Source organism: Eumetopias jubatus, unplaced genomic scaffold (genome assembly GCF_037043125.1).
Source record: "Eumetopias jubatus isolate StellerSeaLion01/CBP00866 unplaced genomic scaffold, mEumJub1_p1.0 scaffold_11, whole genome shotgun sequence".
NCBI classification, from domain to species: domain Eukaryota; kingdom Metazoa; phylum Chordata; class Mammalia; order Carnivora; family Otariidae; genus Eumetopias; species Eumetopias jubatus.
The window spans coordinates 113,344,840-113,367,412 of NW_028274817.1; the positions used below are offsets into that span (position 1 = coordinate 113,344,840).

General features: G+C 38.7%; 1 protein-coding gene, 1 long non-coding RNA gene and 1 pseudogene across 4 annotated transcripts in view; 2 read left to right on the forward strand and 1 right to left on the reverse strand.

Annotated features, from left to right (window-relative positions):
* The window catches only part of NHS (NHS actin remodeling regulator), a 344,262-nt gene that overhangs the window by 22,064 nt on the left and 299,625 nt on the right, over window positions 1-22,573 (reverse strand). The gene's annotated exons all lie outside the window — the stretch shown is intronic.
* LOC148163136 (uncharacterized) overlaps window positions 1-22,573 on the forward strand; it is a 28,629-nt gene that overhangs the window by 2,798 nt on the left and 3,258 nt on the right. The window lies entirely within an intron of this gene.
* Window positions 4,033-4,602, forward strand: LOC114200456 (calcineurin B homologous protein 1 pseudogene; annotated as a pseudogene).

The following is a 22,573-nucleotide window of genomic DNA, read 5'->3' on the forward strand; positions in this document are numbered from 1 at the left end:
TTTCTGATCATGTTATTTCTGTGCTCAAAACTCTTCAATAATTTCCTATGTCTGTGGAATAGATTCATACATTTTAGTCTGACATTCAAGGTCCTTCAAGATCTGGTGTATTGAAGCACTGCAGCCAAACCAAAGTATTTGAATTTATGTATACACACTTCATTTTCTCCCGCCTATGTGAGCTTGCTCTCATGGTTTCCTCAGCCTATAATCCTTTTCTTCCCAGTGTACATATTGAAATTCTACCCCATCCTTCAAGGCCTTTTCAGATGCTCCCTTTACCATGAAGTTTAATCCTAACATCCAACCCCATTCTAACACCACATACCAGTTAGGTGTTAATACCTTATACTTAATAACATACGATTTTCTCTAGTATCCCATGTATTCTGGATGGCAGAAATTATGTCTCTCATTTTTGTGTCAGTTAATTTTTTTTCAAAATGAAGGAGTAAATAAGAGGCCACAGTGGGAGAGAGGGCATTCCAAGTGGAGATACTGTTTTGAGAATGCAGGATATTTTCTCAAGAAGCACGTGGAGTTTGGTTTGGCTGAGGTCTAGGGTCTGTGCAAAGGATTTGTGGGAAATCCGTCTGGAAAGGAAAGTTAAGGACTGGATCATACAGAGGCTGGAGAGTTGGGCTAAGGATTTGAACTTTTTAGGCAGAATGAAGGAATTGAAGGTTTAGGATTAGGGAAGAATTTTTATGTCAGAGATTCTCATACCAACGTTAGAATTTTTCTTAATTGATTTAAAGGAGCAAACTGGATGAGATGAAGGAAAACATTTAGACTGAAGCAAGAGAGACTTAATTTGGATGGACAGAACCATTTTGAGACAGGTCATAAAACAACAGAATATTTCTGAGAGAGCTTGCAGAACTATGAAGATATTTTATAAAAGCAAAACACGACCTGTCTAGGACACTGTGGTATGTGTAATTCTTTCACAACAAAGGAAAGGCTTGGTCAGCATTTCTCAGTCTCAGTCTTGTAAACCAATAGAATATCAGAAATCTCTAGTGAGGACTCATGGGGAAAGAGGAGGGGAGAGGCTGGATGAGAGGAGACAGAGCTGGGGATGGGAGAGAGAGTGAGGCAGTGAGAAAGCTCTTTATCTCAGGGCAGGCCAAATACTGTTGAAATGCGCCCCCTGCCAGCTCTAGTCTTTAAGCCCTCTCTTGGCTCCGACTCCACTCCCAGTCTTGTCATTCTTCTGTAAGCCAGTTTAGTTTTTCTCAGAAGCTGCTTTCTCATAAGACTTATTTTCTTCTTCTTGATAGAAAATGGAAGAATGAACATGGTCATTGTTTATAGCTCTGGACTATGACCATGGGGGTCTGGGTCCTAGTTTGAGTGATTGCCTTCATTTACTTCCCAGTAAGGCTGTTGGAATGCCCCGTCCTTCAGATGCACCTCCTTGGTAAGAAAAAAAGTATGATTTGACAGACTTTTATTTTAAAATCCCTGGATGCACAGTGTGATAAGTTAGAAAACTATCAGGCTATGAAATGACAAAGAATCCCTGATATTCTTCCCAGGCTAATTTTATGAAGTCTGACAAAGAGGGTAACTGAACACAATATGGTGGAATGAGTTAACTGTCAATCCTGATGATAAGGATTTAGGCCTTGGTGTTCCTCGGGAACCTGATCAACCTTTGCCATAGGGCTCCATCTCATGTCAAGCTTCATCATCCGCTACCACAGAGACCATTAGATATTCTAGCCCTGGATCACTGATGAAGGTTGGAGAGCGATGCTTGATGAAATTGCTGGAGCATATTACCACATTTCAGGAAGGATGATTTCTGTGCTTTTCTGTCTAGACCTCAGAATCTAAGCAGGGACTTAGACTCCAAGGGTCCCCACAGACCTGACTGCAAGCTGAATGCAGCAATAGGAGATGTTTCAGCTCAAGTGCTGACTTTGATCAGTCGTGGCTATCTGGACTGTGTGGGAAAGATTGCTACGATCTATTGGGAATGCCTGCCTTAGGCTTGCATGGGGGAAGAGCAGGTCAATGTCTCATGTATTTGAGGCCCATATCTGGGCCTGGACCAAGGGACCTTACTGATGAGAACAGATGAGCTGGACATCCCATTCAGCAGAGGATAAGGGCGTATCATAGGCACTGGTGTACAAGTCCCAACCCAGGAACTGTGGAATATTTATGGCTAAGTGTGTGTGTGTGTGTGTGTGTGTGTGTGTGTGTGTGTGTGTGTATTTTAACTTTCTATTTTGAAATAATTAATACACAGAAGTTGCAAAAGTAGTAGAGAAGATTCCCATATATTCTTTATCCAGCTTTCCCTAATGTTAACATCTTACATAATCATGGTACATTTATTGAAAGCAGAAAATTAACATTGCTGAATACTATTTACCAATTTATTAACCTTATTTGGCTTTTACCAGTTTTCCTACTAATGTCCTTTTTCTGGTCCAGGATCCAATCCAGGATCTCACATTGCATTTAGTTGTCAAATCTCCTTAGTGTCCTTCAGTTTGTGGTAATCCCTCAATCATTGCTTTAATGACCTTGACACTTTTGGAGAGTACTGGCCAATTATTTTCTAGAATGTTCCTTAATTTAGGGTTGTCTGACATTTTCTTATGATTAGATTGAAGTTACACATTTTTGTCAAGAATCCCACAGAAGTGTCATCTCATTGCATTATATCAGGAGATTCATATACAGCTGTGCCCTATTGCTGCTGATGTTAATTTTGATCACTTGGCTAAGACGGTGGCTGTCAGCTTTCTGCAGCTAAAATTACTGTTTTCTGTTTGTAATCAACAAGTATCTTGTGGGGAGAAACTTTGAGATGATGCACACATCCTATTTCTCAACATAGTCTCACCCAACTAATTTTAGCATTCATTGATGATTATTGCCGATAAAAATTGTTACTGTCATATTTGGTTAATGGTGATTTTTAAAATTTATATCGATACTTCTACATTTATTAATTAGAGCTCTTCTGTAAGGAAGAAATACCCCACCCCCATGCATGTATTTATTTATTTATCCCAATTTGCTTATATCAGTATAAACTCAGGGATATTTATTCTCTGAGTTATAATCCATTACTATCATTATTTTGTTGCTCAAAGTGTCCCAGATTTAGCTATTGGGAGCTCCTTCAAGTTGGCTTCTGTGCCCTTTTGACATGCCTCCTATTATTTTTTGAGCACTTTCTTGCTTTTCAGCATCTTAAGATATTCTAGGCTTATCTTACATTTCCCCTGGCCCAGCCCTTGAATAAATTTCTCCAAGGATCCCTGGTTTATCTTTTTAGAGAATGGTATTTAGAAGGAAGATGTAATGAGGTGCCTGGGTGGCTCAATTGGTTAAGTGTCTGCCTTCAGCTCAGGTCATGATCCCAGGGTCCTGGGACTGACCCTCTCATCAGGCTCCCTGCTAAGCAGGGAGTTGTTGTCAAATCTCCTTAGTGTCCCTCTCCCTCTGCCTGCCACTCCCCCTGCTTGTGCTCTCTTGCTCTCTCTCTGTCAAATAAAAACATAAAATCTTTAAAAAAAAAAAAAAAAAAAGGAGATGTGGGCAGTAGATGTGCTCAATGTTACCAGAGTATCATTGCTTCTAAGGCCCTCTCAGATGACAGAGCTAAGAAATATGTTTGTATACTTGTACATGCACATATACACATATTTATTTTATGCCTATTTATCTGCATATACATGTATATATCTCTCTCTGTGTTTGAGAATATATATATGAATTTATACTGATATTTCAGATGTAATCCAACACTAAAGGATTCATTCTAGACTTTCCCCTTTCTTTATTTGTAACTCCTTTCTCTAGCTGTGACAAACTCATTATCATTATTCACAACATATTTGCTCAATCCTATCATGCACATAAAGTAGTTTCAGAATTTCTAGTTCATTCTCTTGTGAAGAACAAATTTACCAACTAGAGTACAATATTTGTGTACAGTTCCTTTTGTCTTTAGTGTTCCACTGTTGCTTCAGGTGCAGCCACTCCTAGAGGAGCTCCCACTTGGGGATGGGGCCTCCATCATTACTGTGAGGTAAAGAACTAGAGATCAAGGAGACCAGCTTTTCCCACAGTCAGATCACCCACCTCTACAGCCAGTTCTCCAGCCTGGACAAAGGCGAGAATGGGGTCCTCAGCTGGGAAGATTTCCAGCTGATTCCAGAATTTGTCATCAACCCACTGGGGGCCAGCTCATTAGTGCCTTCTTTCCAGAGGGAGAAGACCAGGTAAGCTTCCACTGATTCATAAAAACTTTGGTTCATTTCCAATCCACTGAATATAGTGCAAAGAGCCAAGATAAGAATGGACCAGAACCACTCAACAGCTGAAGTAACGAACTATACTTTGCTTTTTGGCTATATGATTTGGATAAAGATGACAGGATCTCCCACAATGAGTTGTCCAGGTACTATGCATGATGGATGGAGTGAATATCCCAGATGAGCAACTAAGCAGCATCATAGGACCATCCAGGAGGCTGATCAGGATAGGGATGGTGCCATATCTTTTGCAAAATTTGTTAGGGTTTTGGAGAAAGTGGGCATAGAACAGAAAGTCAGCATCCAATTTCTTGACTAAAAAGCTGAGACCAAACTGTTCCTTGCTCCCTAGCATTTAAAAACTGGAACTTGAGAGTCCTCCTGTCTACCAGCCCCCACTCCACCCTATCATCCCCTTTCTGCCAAGATACCACTGCTGTTGCAGGACAATCCCATGTGTGCTCTGTTAACACAAACCTGCCTTTGGCATAAACAGGACATGACAGAATGGCACACCCAGCCTATTTCTCTTCAGTATCCATTCACCTGTTCCCCATTTATAAATATCATCTCCCCCAGTTATGCTGCTGAATGTTAAATGTCCATCCTGTCTGAGAAAGGGAGGGAGGGAGGGAAGGACTCTTGCCAAAAACCGGCCAAGCAAGCTTTCCCTGGGTGTAGACTATAGCCATGCTGCCTTCCCTTCAGCTAGGTTTCAGCATGCTCCTACAAACTTTTCCGCATGTCCTTTGCTTCTCTGTCACCCAGCATGCCATTCACTTGATCTTTCAGTCTTCCTGCTTTTTATTATGCCCCGAGTTCCCTCTGTTTTACCTGGCACCCCAAGCTATGCCTGTTAAATACATACCTAACATGATAAGATGGTTCGATGGTCTCGCAGTTTTTATCTACCTTTGCTCATAAATAAGCCTCTGGGATGTTATCTCCCCAGGACCTTTTTGGGAATCAGCATTTGTCTCAGAGAATATGACCATCTCTTGGTCCCCTGCACTCTGCTCTGTCATCAAAGGTCTGCTGGATGGAGATGTTTGTCTTAAAAGGTGAAAGATGTCAAGCCAAACTTCTAGGTGGCTTGCCCAGGTCCCTCAACGTCAGGCCTCTGATTCTCCATGCAGAGTACCAAATGGCTACTCTTATTCTTCAGAAAATAGCCATATGCCTGCAGGTTTGCTCAGCTTGGGGGCACTGTCACCACCAGAGTGGCTGCTCTGGCAGTATGCTTGGGGATCTTCTCATGGGTTTTTGAACAAGGAGGTAGGGCACCCTAAAAGCCGCCTGTATTCCCATCTCTGCTGCATGGTTTATGCCTCAGTGTCGCATGCCCTGGGGTGTTTTTCACTTCACATTTCCAAGTAGAAAGGTTAGAGTTACAGAGGTGCCTAATTTATCTGTCCTAAGAGATTTAAAGATCATCCTCAGGATCCTGAAGGTTTTTGCACTTGGCAAATGATTATGCTAGAAGCCATAGTCCACTCCCAGTGGAGCTCCAAAGCATTGACTGTATTGTCACATTAGGTGCCTGGTTACATTGACTAACTACCTCCTTGTTTAGATTACTGTTAATCTCTTAGAAACATCGGATCTGGCATTGGTGGCACAATACGATGTGGCATTATAGACCTTTCAGCAAGCCGGAGCAGCTTATTTGCCCAAGTCAGCTTCAAGACCTCACTGAATCAGACAGTTGCCATCTTAATGTCCAAGTCTGTTCATTCATATATCTGCCCGTGGCTAACTTCCCCTGACTCATCACTTGCTTGTTTGTTTCCTTGCTTTGGAAGGAAGATGTGTACCCAATTCCTTAGGAAGGGAATGGCTAAAGAATATCACTGCAAAGGAAAGGGAGAGGGATGGGGAACAGAGGAGCAGCCAGGTGGGATGGTTGAAGTATAAATGAATGAGGAATTCTGTAGAATTATCATTCTGGTGAGGTAATATAGGAATCATACAAAAGAGAAGAATTTTCTGATACTTATCTATCAGTACCTCAGAGGCTCTTTGACTTGGTTATTTAAAGTTCCTAAGTTTATGGCTTTTCCCTCTTTTGGTGTTTGAAAACTGTTTGAATGCGTGGTTATGCCTTATTGTTCTATTTAAAATTATATTCATCAATCCATCAATAAATATTCTTGGTTAAAATGAAACAAAACAAAAACACTTCTTTTCAGAGTTACTTAGGTTTAGCTATATTCTTTCCCACCTCCTTCAGTGTAATTATGATATTCATTTGAAATATAGTTAGGTTTATTTGTTACTGTTTGCTTTTCATTTTGGGCTCTCCTCACATTCTGGTTCATATTATTTATTTATTGGGGGAGCTGGTATGTAAAAAATTACCTGGGTTCCAAGAGTTAGACCTACCCAAAAAATATACTCAGAGAAGAGTCACTCCTTCAACTCTACTGTCTCCTTCCCATCCCCCATTCTTTCTAGTCTCTTGCCACTTAACCCCTGTTGGTAAAACAATCTCATTAGTTTCTGATTTGTCCTTCCTGTACAGTTTTGCAATAATGCCTGTTTTGAAAAAGCAGGTTTGTGCCAATGTGATTGATATATCTTAGAGAACAGTTTGAGCTTCATGCGAATTTCGTGTTTGCTTATGGACAGTTTCACGCATGAGAAATTCTAGGTGAATCCAGAACGTGCACCCAGCTGACCTGAGCTGGGTAAGAATACCTAAAATGCACATACTTCAGACATCTCTGAGTTCCCCTGGTTCACCCGTGTCTTAGAAGCCACACCCATACAACCTTCCGGCCCTTTGCACCAATTCACAAGCTACAGCCATCCTGATCCCTATTGCACAAGCAAACTTAAGGGCTTTTTCTAGGTAAAGTGATATGTTTATTGTATATTTCTTAACTAATGTCTAAAATTGTGTTACTGCTTTTTTTTATTAGGTTCCTCTGTGTGTGTGTGTGTGTGTGTGTGTGTGTGTGTGTGTGTGATAGAAGAAGTTTATTGGGTGTTGTATCCTGTGTTCCCCATAAACCTTCTGGTTTTTATTGTGGAATTTTGCATAGTGTGGAGATTTTTAGGGATGAATATATTGTGTTACAGCAGAATTGACTTTCTTTAAAGACTATTTCTTTTACACAAGTAAGTGAATACCTGTATATTTTCTTCTATATCCTTTTTTCTTACATGAAGGGTAGCATACAATAGACATTCTTTTGAGCTTTGCCTTTTTAAAAAAGATATTTAACTTTATGTTTAAATTTTTTATTTGAGTATAGTTGACATCAGCTTAGTGATATGACAAGTCTATACATTACGCCATGTTCACCACAAGTGTAGCTACCATCATATTATTATATTGCTATTACAGTATCATTGACTGTGTTCCTTAGGCTGTCCCTTTTATTCTTACTCATTCCATAACTACAAGCCTGTATCTTCCTCTCCTCTTCACCAATTTTGCCCAACCCCCCCACAGCCCTCCCCTCTGGCAACCATCAGTTTGTTCTCTGTATTTATGTCTGATTCTGCTTTTTGTTAATTCATTTATTGGTTCTTTTTTTTTTTAGATTCCCCTTATGAGTGGAATCATATGGCATTTGTCTTTCTTAGTCTTATTTCACTTAGCATAATATCCTGTAGGTCCATCCATACTGTCTCAAGTGGCATGATGCCATCCTTTTTTGTGGCTGTGTGATATTCCGTGTAGATGGATCTTGTGTTTTTTTACTATGCTGTTTTTATTTTTACTTTTTTAATTTTTTAAAAAGATTTTATTTATTTATTTGACAGAGAGAGACACAGTGAGAGAGGGAACACGGCAGGGGGAGTGGGAGAGGGAGAAGCCGGCTTCCCGCGGAGCAGGGAGCCTGATGCGGGGCTCAATCCCAGGACCCTGGGATCATGACCTGAGCCGAAGGCAGACGCTTAACGACTGAGCCACCCAGTTGCCCCTTTTTAAATTTAATTTTAAATTTATTTTAATTCCAGTATAGTTAACATACAATGTTATATTAGTTTTAGGTGTACAATATAGTGATTCAGCAATTCCATACACGACTCAGTGCTACTCATCATGACAAGTGCATGACAAGTGCACTCTTTAATCCCCTTCACCCCCCTCCACCTCCCTTCTGGTAACCATCAGCTTGTTCTCTACAGTTAAGAATTTGTTTTTTGGTTTGTCTCTTTTTTCTTTGTTCGTTTGTTTTGTTTCTTAAATTCCGTGTATGAGTGAAATCATATAGTATTTGTCTTTCTCTGATTTATTTTACGTGACATTATATCCTCTAGATCTATCCATGTTGTTGCAAATGGCAAGATTTCATTCTTTTTTATAGCTGAGTAATGTATATATATATACCACCTCTTCTTTATCCATTTGTCTGTTGGACAATTGGTTGCTTCCATAATTTGGCTATTGTACATCATGCTGCCATAAACATAGGGGTGCATATATTTTTTCGAATTCGTATTTTTGTATTCTTTGGGTAAATACCCAGTAGTGGAATTACTGGATTATATGGTAATTCTAATTTAATTTTTAGAGGAACCTCCATACTGTTTTTCACAGTGACTGCACCAGTTTGCATTCCCACCAGTGCACAAGGGTTCCTTTTTCTCCACATCCTTGCCAACACTTATTTCTTGTCTTTTATTTTAAGACATTCTGACAGGTATAAGGTGATTGTGGTTTTGATTTGCATTTCCCTGATGATTAGTGATGTTGCACATCTTTTCCTGTGTTGGCCATCAATATGTCTGCTTTGGAGAAATGTCTGTTCAGGTCTTCTGCTCATTTTTAATTGGATTGTTTATTTTTTGGTTTTGAGTTATGTAAGTTTTTCATACATTTTGGATACTAGCCCTTTATTGGATATGCCATTTACAAATATCTTTAGTAGGTTGTCTTTTAGTTTTGTTGAGTGTTTCCTTTGCTGTGCAGAAGGTTTTTATTTTGAGGTGGTCCAAATAGTTTATTTTTCCTTTGTTTCCCTTGCCTCAGGAGACAAATCTAGAAAAATGTTCCTATGACCGGTGTCAGAGAAATTACTGCCTGTCCTCTCTTTTACAGTATTTATGGTTTCAGGTCTCATATTTAGGTCCTTAATACCTTTGAATTTATTTTTGTGTATGGTTTAAGAAAATGGTTCAGTTTCATTCTTTTACGTGTAGCTGTCCAGTTTCCCAGCAGTATTTGTTGAAGAGACTGTCTTTTTCCCATTGCATATTCTTGCCTCTTTTGTTGAAGATTAGCCATATAATCGTGGGTTTATTTCTGGGCTCTCTGTTCTGTTATCTATCTATCTCTTTTTGTGGCAGTACCATACTGTTTTGATTACTGTAGTTTTGTAGTATATCTTGAAATCTGGGATTGTGATACCTCTAGTTCTGTTTTTTTTTTAAAGATTTTATTTATTTGACAGAGAGACAGTGAGAGGGGGAACACAAGCAGGAGGAGTGGGAGAGGGAGAAACAGGCTTCCTGCCGAGCAGGGAGCCCGATGCAGGGCTCTATCCCAGGACCCTGGGATCATGACCTGAGCTGAAGGCAGATGCTTAACGACGGAGCCACTAAGGCACCCCAGTTCTGTTCTTTTTTAGGATTGCTTTTGACTATTTGGAGTCTTTTGTGGTTCCATACAAGTTTTAGGATTATTTGTTCTAGTTTTGTGAAAAAATGCTTCTGGCAGTTTGATAGGGATTTGCATTAAATCTGTAGATTGCTTTGGATAGTATAGACATTTTAACAGCGTTTGTTCTTCTGGTTCATGGGGATAGAATATCTTCATTTGTATCATCTGCAATTTCTTTCATGAATGCTTTAGAGTTTTCAGAGCACAGCTCTTTTACCTCCTTAGTTGAGTTTATTCCTAGGGATTTTATTATTTTTGGTGCAATTGTAAATGGGACTGTTTTCTTAATTTCTCCTTCTGCTACTTCATTATCAGTGTATAGAAATGCAGTGGATTTCTGTATATTGATTTTGTATCCTGCAACCTTACTGAATTCACTTATCAGTTCTAGTAGTTTTTTGGTGGTCTTTCAGGTTTTCTGTACATAGTGTTCATGTCATCTGTAAATCATGCAAGTTTTATTTCTTCCTTACCAATTTGGATGCCTTTTATTTCTTTTTGTTGTCTGATTGCTGTGGCTAGGACTTCCAGTACTATACTGAATAACATTGGTGAGGGTGGACATTCTTGTCTTGTTCCTGACCTTGAGGGAATAGGTCTCAGTTTTTTTCCCATTGCGTATGATGCTAACTGTGGGTTTTTCATATATGGCCTTTTTTATGTTTAAGTATGTTCCCTCTAAACCTACTTTGTTGAGGTTTTTATCATGAATGGATGTTATAGTTTGTCAGATGCTTTTTATGCATCTATTGAAATGATCATAAGGTTTTTTTCCTTTCTCTTGTTGATGAGATGTATATTGATTTATAAATAGTGAGCCATCCATGCATCCCTAGAATAAATCCCACTTGATCATAGTGAATGATTTTTTAATGTATTGTTGGATTCTATTTCCTAATACTTTGTTAAGTATTTTTGCATCTATGTTAATCAGAGATATTGGCCTGTAGTCCTCTTTTTTTGTAGTGTCTTTATCTGGTTTTGGTATCAGGGTAATACTAGCCTCATAGAATAAATCAGGAAGCTTTCCTTCCTCCTCTATTTTTTGGAATAGTTTGAGAAGAATAGGTATTAACTCTTCTTTAAATGTTTGGTAGACTTCACCTGTGAAACCACCTGATGCTGGACTTTGGTTTGTTAGGAGTTTTTTGATTACACACTCAATTTCATTGCTGATAATCAGTCTGTTCAATTTTCTGTTTCTTCCTGATTCAGTTTTGGAAGGTTATATGTTTCTAGGAATTTATCCATTTTTTTTTAGGATGTCCAATTTGTTGGTGTATACTTTTTCATAATATTCTCTTTTAGTTCTTTGTATTTCTGTGGTGTTAGTTGTTATTTCTCCTTTTTTATTTCTGATTTTGTTTTGAGTACCCCCCCTTTTTTTGATGAGTCTGGCTAAAGGTTTATCAATTTTGTTGATCTTTTCAAAGAACCAGCTCCTGGTTACAGTGATTATTGTTTTTTTTAGTTTCCATTTTGTTTATTTCCGTCCTGATGTTTATTATCTCCTTCCTTCTACTGGTTTTGGGTTTTGTTTGTTCTTTTTCTAGCTCCTTTAGGTGTAAGGTTAGGTTGTTAATTTGAGATTTTTCTTGCTTCTTTATGTAGGCCTGTATTGCTATACACTTCCCTCTTAGAACAGCTTTTTCTGCATCCCAAAGATTTTGTACTTTGTGTTTTCATTTGTCTCCATGTATTTTTTTTTATTTCCTCTTTGACTTTTTGGTTGACCCCATCATTAACCAATAACATAGCATGTTATTTAACCTTCATGTATTTGTGTTCTTTCCAGATTTTTTCTTGTAGTTGATTTCTAGTTTCATAGCTTTGTGGTCAAAAAAGATGCACGGTATGACTTCAGTCTCTCTGAATTTGTTGACACTTGTTATGTGGCCTAACATGTTATCTATTCTGGAGAATGTTCCATGTGCACTTAAAAGAATGTGTATTATGCTGTTTTAGGATGGAATGTTCTGAATATATCTGCTAGATACATTTGGTCCAATGTGTCATTCAAAGCCACTGTTTCCTTGTTCATTTTCTGTTTGGATGATCTATCCATTTATGTAAGTGTGGTGTTAAAGTCCCTTAGTATTATTGTATTACTACCAATTATTTGCTTTATGTTTGTTATTAGCTGCTTTATGTATTAGGGTGCTACCATGTTGGGTGCATAAATATTTACAATTATTATATCTTCTTGTTGGATTGTTCCCTTTATGATTTATAGTGTCCTTCTTTGTCTCTTGTTATAGTCTTTGTTTTAAAGTCTATTTTGTCCGATATTAGTATTGCTACCCTGGCTTTCTTTTCACTTCCACTTGTATGATAAATGCTTTTCCATCCCTTCACTTTCAATCTACATATGGTTTTAGGTCTGACATGAGTCTCTTTGTAGGCAGCATATAGATGGTCTTGCTTTTTTATCCATTCCGTCACCCTATTTCTTTTGATTGGAGCATTTAGTACATTCACAAAGTAATTATTGACAAGTGTGTGCTTATTGCAATTTTGTTACCTTGTTTTATGGTTGTTTTTGTAATTCTTCTCTGCTCCTTTCATGCTGTCTTCACACATGATTTGTTGGCTTTCTTTAGTAGTATTCTTGGATTCCTTTGTCTTTATTTTTTACATGTCAATTACTGGTTTTTCATTTGTGGTTACCATTAGGTTTGTATACAACATCTTCTGCATATAGCACTTTTTGATATTGAGTTGATAGTCACCTAAGTTTGAACCCATTCTTTACAGTCCTCCCCCCAACATTTTGGGTAAATGGTATCATACTTTACTTCTTTTTATTTTGTGAATCCCTTGACCGATTTTTATAGATATACTTATTTTTACTAGTTTTGTGCTTCCTACTTTTTTTTTTTTTACTCGTATGGTCTTTCGTTTCCACTGTTGAGTCCCCCTTGACATTTCGTATAGGGCTGGTTTAGTGGTCATGGTTTCCTTTATTGTTTGTCTGGGAAACTCTATCTCTCCTTTTAGTCTGAATGATAGCCTTGCTGGACAGAGTATTTTTGGCTGCAGGTTTTTTTCTCTCAACACTTTGAGTATACCATGTCACTCCCTTTTGGCCCACAAAGTTTTTGCTGAAAAATCAGCTGATAGCCTTTTGGGGTTTCCCTTGTATGTAACTGTTTTCTTTTTTCTTGCTGTTTTTAGAATTCTCTCTTCATCATTAGTTTTTGCCATTTTAATTACTATGTCTTGGTGTGGACCTCCTTGGGTTGATTTTGTTGGGGGCCCTCTGTGCCTCCTGGATCTGGATTTCTGTTTTCTTCCCTAGATTTGGGAAGTTTTCAGCTATTATTTCTTCAAATAAATTTTCTGCCCCTTTTTCTCTCTTCTCCTTCTGGGACCCCTCTAATGTTAATATTCCTAGGCTTGATGGTGTCCCTCAGTTCCCTTAATCTATTTTCAGTTTTTATTCTTTTTTCTCTCTACTATTCCGCTTGATTGCTTTCCATTACTCTGTCCTCCAGGTCACTGATCTGTTCTGCTTTCTCTAGTCTACCATTTATTCTGTCTAGCGTATTTTTTATTTCAGTTATTGAGTTCTTCATTTATGATTGGTTCTTTTTTATGTTTTCTATCTCTTTGTTGAGGGTCTCACTGAGGTCCTCCACTCTTTACTCAAGTCCAGTGAGAATCTTTATGACAATTACTTTAAATTCTGTATCAGGCATATTACTTATCTCTGTTTTGTTTAGCTCTCTTGCTTCAGTTTTGTCCTTTTCTTTCATTCAGGATGTATTCCTGGGTCTTCTCATTTTGTCTAACTCTCTGTGTTTTGTTTTTCCATGATAGGAAAGTCAGCCATGTGTCCTGCTCTTGAAAGTAGTGGCCTTATGAAGAAGAGGTCCTATAGTGCCCTGCAGTGCAACATTCCCTGTTCACCAGAACCTGGCACTTCAGGGGTGGTCTCCTATATATGTTGCATGTGTCCTACTGTTGTGGCTGTGCTGTATTTGCCTTCAGTCCACTTGTCTCCAATGGCTCTTTTTGCCTGTTGTAGGCAGGGTTTGGTTACTATATTGTTAGTGGGCCAGTCTGGGGCCACTTGGGCTTAAGTTGAGTTAGATCAGGCTTTTGCCAGAGCTGTGGTAGCATCAAACTGCTGGTTACTTTCCCTGTATTGTGCCCTGAGAAGATTTCCTTGGTGGGCAGGGCCTGCAGTCAGACCTGATGTCTGCCCCCAGCCCATTGCTGGGGCCACAGTCATACTGGTGTGTGTGGTTATTTTCCCCAGGAGTCACTTTGGAGTGGTGCTGGCTCCTGTTGGGGCTGCTTGCACACAGCCAGGCTTTGGCACTGCTTTGGATGGGCTCTGGCCAAGGGCATATTGGAAGGGGCATGTCTATAGGGAGAATGCAGGGGCCAGGTGTGTGGTGCCAGCGATGTTTGAGCCAGTCTGCTGTGGGTGGGGAGCTGCAGGTGCCCAGGAAAACTCCTGTGGAATCCTGCTGGATTGGAGGGGACAGATCCGCAGAAGAGCATGGGGGCCAGACGCAAGCTGTTAGCAAGCTAGTTGGAGAGTGTTGTGCTGTGGTTGTTCCTGCAGGTATCCATGTATCTAGGTGGGGGGCAGGGGAGGGAAAGGGCACCCACCAACTATTTTGTTCTTGGAGAAGTCTCCCAAGTTCCCTGCCCCTCCAGCACATGCTTTGAAATTAGTAAATAAATCTCCTTCCAGTATATATCAGGCAATTTTCGAACTATTGCTTCTGTGCTGTATCTCAGTGGGGCTGTTTGTTATGCTGCCTCTTTAAGGGTGGGAACTCAGTTCCCCATGACCTTCTCAGCTCCTGCAGGACTGAAGCTGCTGATTTTTAAAGTTCCAGGTGTTAAGCCCTACTGATTGTAAAAACTTGCAAAGCCAGGCCCCTCTGGCCTTCAAAGCCATATGTTATGGGGATTCATTTTTGCAGTGCAGTCCCCGTGCCTGGGGTGCCTGGTGCAGGGTTCTCTCCTCTCCCTTCTTTGTGCTTGCAGCATCCCTCCCTCCTGTGGACAGTCCTGCTGGTTTGTTTGGCTCCACACTGCAACTCAGCCCTTCCTATCCTCTTTGATGTGGCCTCTTCTCTACATTTAGCTGGGAGAGAATGTTCTGTCAATCTTCTAGTTGTTTTCCGGTTTATTTACACTGATGTGGGTGTTTTCTAGTTGTGTGTGTGGGACAGACGAGCCCAGGATCCTCCTATTCCACCATCTTTCCTGGAAATCTACATGGGTCTTTTTTAATCTATTCTGCCACCCTACATCTTTTGATTGCAAAATTTAGGCCATTTACATTTAAAGTAATTATTGATAGGTATGTACTTATTGCCATTTTTAAATTTGTTCTCTAGTTGTTTTTGTAGTTCTTTGTTCCTTCTTCTCTTGCTCTCTTTGTGTTTGATGAGGTTCTATAGTGTTATGTTTGGCTTTCTTTCTATTTTTTGTATATCTATCATAGGTTTTGGGTTTGTGGTTATCATGAGGTTTGGTCATTTAAGTTCAAATACAGTCTAATAAAAACAGGAAAAGAAAAGAAACCTTAATTTCTCTTCCCTTTTTACTCCCTTCTCCACGCTTAATGTATTTTATCATATTTTACATTTTTCTATTCATAATTTTTATGTCTAATTATAGCTATTTCTTTTCCACTTAAAGAAGTCCCTTTAACATTTCTTGTGAGACTCATTTAGTGGTGATAAACTCCTTTATCTTTCATTTGTCTGGGAAACTTTAACTCACCTTCAAATCTGAATGGTAACCTTGCCAGTAAAGTATTCTTGGTTGCAGGTTTTTTTCCTTTCAAGAACTTTAAATATATCATGGACTCCCTTTTGGCCTGCAAAGTATCTGCTGAGAAATCAGCTGACAGCCTTATAGGTTTTCCCTTGTAGGTAACTTTTTGTTTCTCTCTTGCTGCTTTTAAAATTCTCTCTTTAACTTTCACATTTTAATTATTGTGTGCCATGGTGTGGAACTCTTGGGTTCATCGTGTTTGGAATTCTGTGCTTCTTGGACGTGGATATCTGTTTCCTTCCCTAGGTTAGGGAAGTTTTCAGTTATTATTTCTTCAAATAAGTTTTCTACACCTTTCTCTCTTCTTTTGGGACCCCTATATCGTGAATGTTCACTTGATATTGTCCAAGAGATCTCTTAATCTAGCCTCATTAAAAAAAAAATTCTTTTCTTGGGGCGCATGGGTAGCTCAGTTGGTTAAGCGTCTGCCTACAGCTCAGGTCATGTTCCCAGGGTCCTGGGATCGAGCCCCACCTTGGGCTCCCTGCTCAGCGGGGAGTCTGCTTCTCCCTCTCCCTCTACTCCTCCCCCCCCCCCAGTTTGTGCTCTCTCTCTGTCTCTCAGGTAAATAAATAAAATCTTTTTTAAAAAAATTCTTTTCTCTTTTTGCTGTTCAGTTTGTGTGCTTTCCATTATGCTGTCTTCCAGAGTGCTGATACATTCTTGTGCATCCTCTAATCTACTATTGACTCTATACAGTATTTTTTATTTCAGTTGTATTCTTTAACTCTGATGGATTCTTTTTAGTATTTTCTATCCCTTTATTGAAGGGCTTATTGAATTCTTCCACTTTTTTCTCCAGCCCACTGATTATCTTTATCATTATTTTAAATTCTTTATTAGGCATCTTTATCTCTGTTTCATTTAGGTCTTTTTTCGGAGGTTTTTATCTTTTTCTCTCTTTTGGATCATATTCCTCTCTCTCCCCATTTTGCTCAACTTTTGGTGTTTCTACGGATTAGGCAGAAAAGCTACTTCTCCTAAACTTGAAGGAGTGGTCTTGTGAATGTTGTCCTCTCTGTAGACTGTGTGTGTTTGGTGACTTTTGCTGGCTGGCTGGAACTGTGGCTGTATGTGTTAGTTACTCTTTTAAAACTGTGGCTTTTTTAAAAAAGGTTTTATTTATTTATTTGACAGAGAGAGACAGCGAGAGAGGGAACACAAGCAGGGGGAGTGGGAGAGGGAGAAGCAAGCTTCCTGAGGAGCAGGGAGCCTGATGTGGGGCTCGATCCCAGGACGCTGGGATCATGACCTGAGCCGAAGGCAGACGCTTAACGACTGAGCCACCTAGGCACCCCTAAACTGTGGCTTTTTATAGAAAGAAGAAAAAAATAAAATTAAAGAAAACATTTTTTTAAAAGAGGAAAAGAAAAAAAACAAAAATAAAAACCAAACAAGACAAATTTAAAAATAAAATAATTTTTTCAATTAAAAACAAAAACATGGCTTATTTTCTGTGCCCCAGCACCACAGGGTAGTTGTGGGCTTGTGGATTCTAGGCTAGCTGAAGTTGTAAGCTCACTGTGAGCCAAACCCTGTTCTGGTATGGGCTTTTAGGGTGGGGGGGAGAGAGCATCCCAGCTGTTCTTCTGCCCTTTTAAACTATGGCTTTTTTTTTTTTTCTGTGTCCCATTGTGACCAAGGTTGGTGTGGTCTTGCAGACCCTGGGCTTGCTGAGGTCAAAAGCTCCTGGTGATGACCAGACCTGCCAGTTATGGCATCCAGACCCACCACTTACAGCATCTAGCTCCTGTTCCTGTCTGGGCTTTTAAGGTGGAGGGGAAGAGAGTGTTCCCACGGCTATTTGGCCCTTGTAAACTTGGCTTTTTTTTTTTTTTTCTGTGCTTTGGCACAACTGAGGCTGGTATGGGCTTATGGACCCTTGGCTTGCTGAAGTTGCAAACTCCCTGTGAGGAGCAGACCCACCTGCTATGGAGTCTGGACCCTGCTCCATGCTAGGCCTTTAAGGTGACGTGGGAACATAAACTGTGTCGTTCTCCAGCTGCTCTGACCTGGAGAACATTCCCACACCTCCACTGCTTGGCAGAGTTCTAGTGTTGTGTCCTTTATATGCTACTTGCTCTTTAAAACTGTGACTTTTTTTTTCTGTGCCCAAGGACAGAGGGATCTGTTCCCAGTTTCTCCGGACTATCCCTCCCCACTGCTGTTCACAGTGTGAGTGTAGGGGTTTCCTTTGTTACTCTATCTCTCTTGCTGTTCTCTCCATCTTTGGTTGCTCAGAAGCTGTTCAGTCAGTCCTCAGTTCTTATTCAGGAGGAACTGTTCTATTAATAGGTGCAATTTGGTGTGTTCCATGGAGGAGGTCAGTTCAGGGCTTTCCTACATTGCCATCTTGTGCTGGAACCATGGGCTTTGCTTTTTTCACTTAAGAATATGTCCTGGAAATCACTCCTTATTAGTTCATAAAGATCTTCATCATATTTTTTTTTTACAGCTGCATAGTACTCCATTGTGTGGATGTCCTGTAGTTCCTTCCATCAATACAGGCACATGTGCCACAGAAAAAGGGCTAATATCACTCATAGATAAATATCTCATAAATATATCCATCTACATATAGGCTTTTGGTTGTTTATAATATCTTGTGATTTTAAGCAACACTGCAATGATTAATCTTTTTGTATTAATGGAGGTGTATGTTTAGTGGGATTGCTAGGGCGAAAAGTAAGTGTATACGTAGTTTTGTTAGATATTGCCAAATTCCCCTCCAGATAGGTTGTACCAAGTTTGCATTCTCACTAGCAATGTTTGTGAGTGCCTGTGTCCCCCCAGTTTCACCAGATTATGTTGTCATATTGTTTAATTTTTGCCAGTCTAATTAGGTGATAAATGATTTCTCAACATAAATGTTGTTTGCATTTCTCTAATTATGAGTGAGTTTGAACAGTTTTTCTTAAGTTTAAGCAACATTGTTATGTGTTTTCTGGATTGTCTGTTCAAGGCTTTTCCCCCATTTTTCTACCAGGTTTTTGTTCCTTTCTTTGTCCCTCAATTTTGAAGAGGTATTTATCTACTTAGTGATATTAGTCCTTTGTGGTATATATTGCACATATTTTCTGCCGATTCTTGCTTATCTTTTGACTTTATGGTGTTTGAGCATACAAAAATATTTACTGTTCAGATTTATCAATCTTATCTTTTACTGCCTCTGTATTTTGAGTCAGAGTTAGAAAGCCTTTTCATAGACTGAGGTTAAAGAATAATTCACCCCTATTTTCCTCTAGTACTTGTATGGTTTCATTTTTTATGTTTAGGTCCCTGATCCATTAGGAGCTCAATCTTGTGTTTGGTGTGACGTATGGATCTAATCATGGTTCTCAACCAGGGGCAATTTTGTCTCCCCAGGGGACATTTGGGGCAGTGTCTGGAGACATTTTGGGTTGTCAAAAAAAAAAAAAAAAACTAGGGGGAAGAGTGCTCCTCGCATCTCTTGGGTAGGGGCCAAGCATGCTGCTAAACATAGCACAGTGCACAGGACAGCCCCCACTGCAAAGAATTATCGGACTCAAAATGTCAGTAATGCCAAGGTTGAGAAACTCTGATGAATTTTTTTCTTTTACCAAGTGGCTACCCAATTGTTCCAACATCATTTAAAAAATTCCCATCTTTTGCCTCAGTGTTTAGGGATACTGCCTTTATCATAGATTATGTTTTCATATATATTCAGGTTGATTTCTGGACTTTGTATTCTTTTCTAGTGGCATATTTTTTTTTTCTACTGGTATATTTTTCTATTCATATATTAGTACCACACTATTGTAATTATAAAGGCTTTAAAGATATTTTAATGCCTGGTAGAGGTACTTACCCCTTATTGGTTTCCTTTGTCAATGTTTTCCTGGCTGTTCTTGTATGTTTGTTTTTCCATAAAAACTTTAGTATCAATGGGTCTAACTCCATTTAAAAGAAAGCTTATTGGTATTTTTTCACTGAGGTTGTGTTAAATTTATAAATCAACTTAGAACTTACCTACTTATAATGCTGAATCATTCTTTCCAAGAATAGGGGACATCCTTACATTTGAGAAATTCTAATTTTGTGTTTTTTAGGAAAGCTTTATAGTTTTTCTCATACAGGTTTTGCACATTCTGGTAAATTAATTCCTAAGTATTTAATCTTTTTGTTATTGCTGTAAGTGGAGTTTTCTCTACTACTAGGTCTTTTAATTGGCTATCATTTGCGTAAATGAAGGCTATTGATTTTTGTGTGTATGTATTCTGCTACCTTACTGAATTCTTTTAGTGTTTTAGTTTTATCATTGATTCTCTACCAGGAAAATCCTATAGTATCATATCATCTGCAACTAGATATAGCTTTACTTCTTCCTTACCAAATCTTATGCCTGTAATTGATTTATTTTGTCCAATTGCATTGATTAATCTCTCTAGTATAATATTAATTAGTAGCAGAGATAGTGAGCCTCTTTGCCTTGTTCCTGATTTTAGTGGAAATGCCTCTAGTATTTCCCCTTTTAAGAAACTGGCTTTAGAACTAAGATATGTATATTTTATCATGTTAATGAAGTACCACTCAATTCCTATTTTCTCAAGTCTTTTTATAAAGAATAGGTGTTGAATTTTATTTAAGGCCTCTCTGGCGTCTACAGAGATAATCATATGGGTTTTTTTTTCCTTTAAATATGGTATATGATACTAATCGATTTCTTAATATTGAACCAACCTTCTATTCCTAGAATAAATCCCATTTAGTCATGGTATATTAATTTCTTAAATGTGGTATTGTTTGCTCACATTTATTATTTCCGCATTAATATCCTGAGTGATATTGGTCTATATTCCCTTCCCCTCCCTCCCTTCCATTCTTTATCAGGTTTAGGTGTCAAACCTTCATAAAATGTTCATAAAAGAAATGGGGAAGTTCTGTTTTATTTTCAATGCTCTGAAACAATTTATAGAGCATTGGGATTATCTGGACTTGGGAGGTTTAGAATTCCTCTGGAAAACCATCTGGGCCTGAGATCATCTCCTTTGCTACCCTTGAAGGAGGAAGATTCCCAGATGGACTTTAAAATTGTGAGAGAGACCTTGAATTTTCAGCTGACACTGGGTTTTAAGCTAAATTGGCTGGTCAGTTTCCTTTGTGTTCCTCTTGGAGAACTTGTGATTTAAATTACATGTCAAGAAATCAAGCATCCCCTCTTTCCACTTGCAAGAGCTATGAGGCTACTTTGGAGCCATCACCAGATATAAACAGAGGACACTGTACCTCTTGAAAATTCAAAATATACCAATGCACCCTTAGGATTTCACTGCAGTTTGGGAACCACAGGTATATAGCCTTCCAGCCTTTTTTCCAATGCATGTATGTATATACACTCACATATACACTCATAGATATTTTTGAGCTCATACCATACACAATTTTATACACTACTTAAAAATCTCTGATGATAAAATATATACATTTTCCATGTCATTGAATATTCTTTAGTAACACTATTTTTGATACTGTAGTCTATCCTATGAATATATCCGATTTAAGTACCTACTGTTGGATATTTAAGATATTTGTAACTATTTTTCCTAGTTCAGTGAACATCCTAGTGACTAAATCTTTGCATTGCCTTGGGATAAATTCCTAGACATAGAATTGCTGGATCAAAGGGTATGAATATCTTATAGGGTTTTTTTTTTTTTGGTAAAGATTTTATTTTTTTAAGTAATCTCTACACCCAATGTGAGGCTCAAACGACCACAACCCTGAAACTGAGAGATGCACGCTTCACCAACTGAGCCAGCCAGGCGCCCCATCTTGTAAGTTGTTTTTTTTTTTTGGCCACATTTTTTATTGAAGTAGAATTGAGACACAGTGTTACATCAGTTTCAGGTGTACAACAGTGATGTGACAAATCTATGCTACAGTATGTTGTGCTCACCACAAGTGTAGCTCCCATCTGTCACCATACAAGGCTATTACAGTACCATTGACTATAGTCCCTATGCTGTACCTTTTATCCCCATGACTTATTCATTCCATGACTGGAAGCCTGTATCTCCCACTGCCCTTCACCCATTTTGCCCATCTCCTCTTCCCCTCCCCTCTGGCAACCATCAGTTCGTTCTCTGTATTTTTGGGTCTCTTTCTGCTTTTGTTCGCTCATTTGTTTTGGTTTTTAGAGTCCACATACAAGTGAAATCATGGTATTTGTCTGACTTATTTCACTTAGCATAATTTGTATCTTATAGTTTGATAAATATTGGGAAATTGCCCTCTAGAAAGAGTGTAACAACTTATACTTTCTCTAGTCTTATATGTGAGTATGTTATAGGCTTTTCATTTGATGGTAAGAGTTTGATTATAAGTGATTATGAATATAGATTCAGAAATTTGTGTGTTTTAGGCACTATACTAGGCACTTTTTCATACACACACGATTTAATTGTATTTACATAAGCCTGTTTTAAATCTTCTTAACAACCTTGTAAAATTGAAGTTATCCCCATTTCACAGATAAACTGGGACTCAAAGATAAAACTTTTTCAAAATCACGCAACCAAAGAAATTGTAGAGCTGGGAGTTAAACCTAGTTAGACCCATAATCTTATTACTATATCACTGATACTTCATGAACTTGATTGATGATGATAATGACTCATACATATTGAGTGCTTATTATGCATTAGGTACTATTTACATGTATTAACACATTCAGTCTTTGTTTCAAACTTATGAGGTACTATCACTATTATCCCTGAGACACTGAAATGATTAACGTGTTCAGGGTCACACAGCTAATAAATGGTAGAGCTGATATTCAAATCCAGGCAGTTTGACTTCACAGTCTGTACCCTTAATGACCAAACTACAGTATGACAGTTTGCAGAGTTGTGGA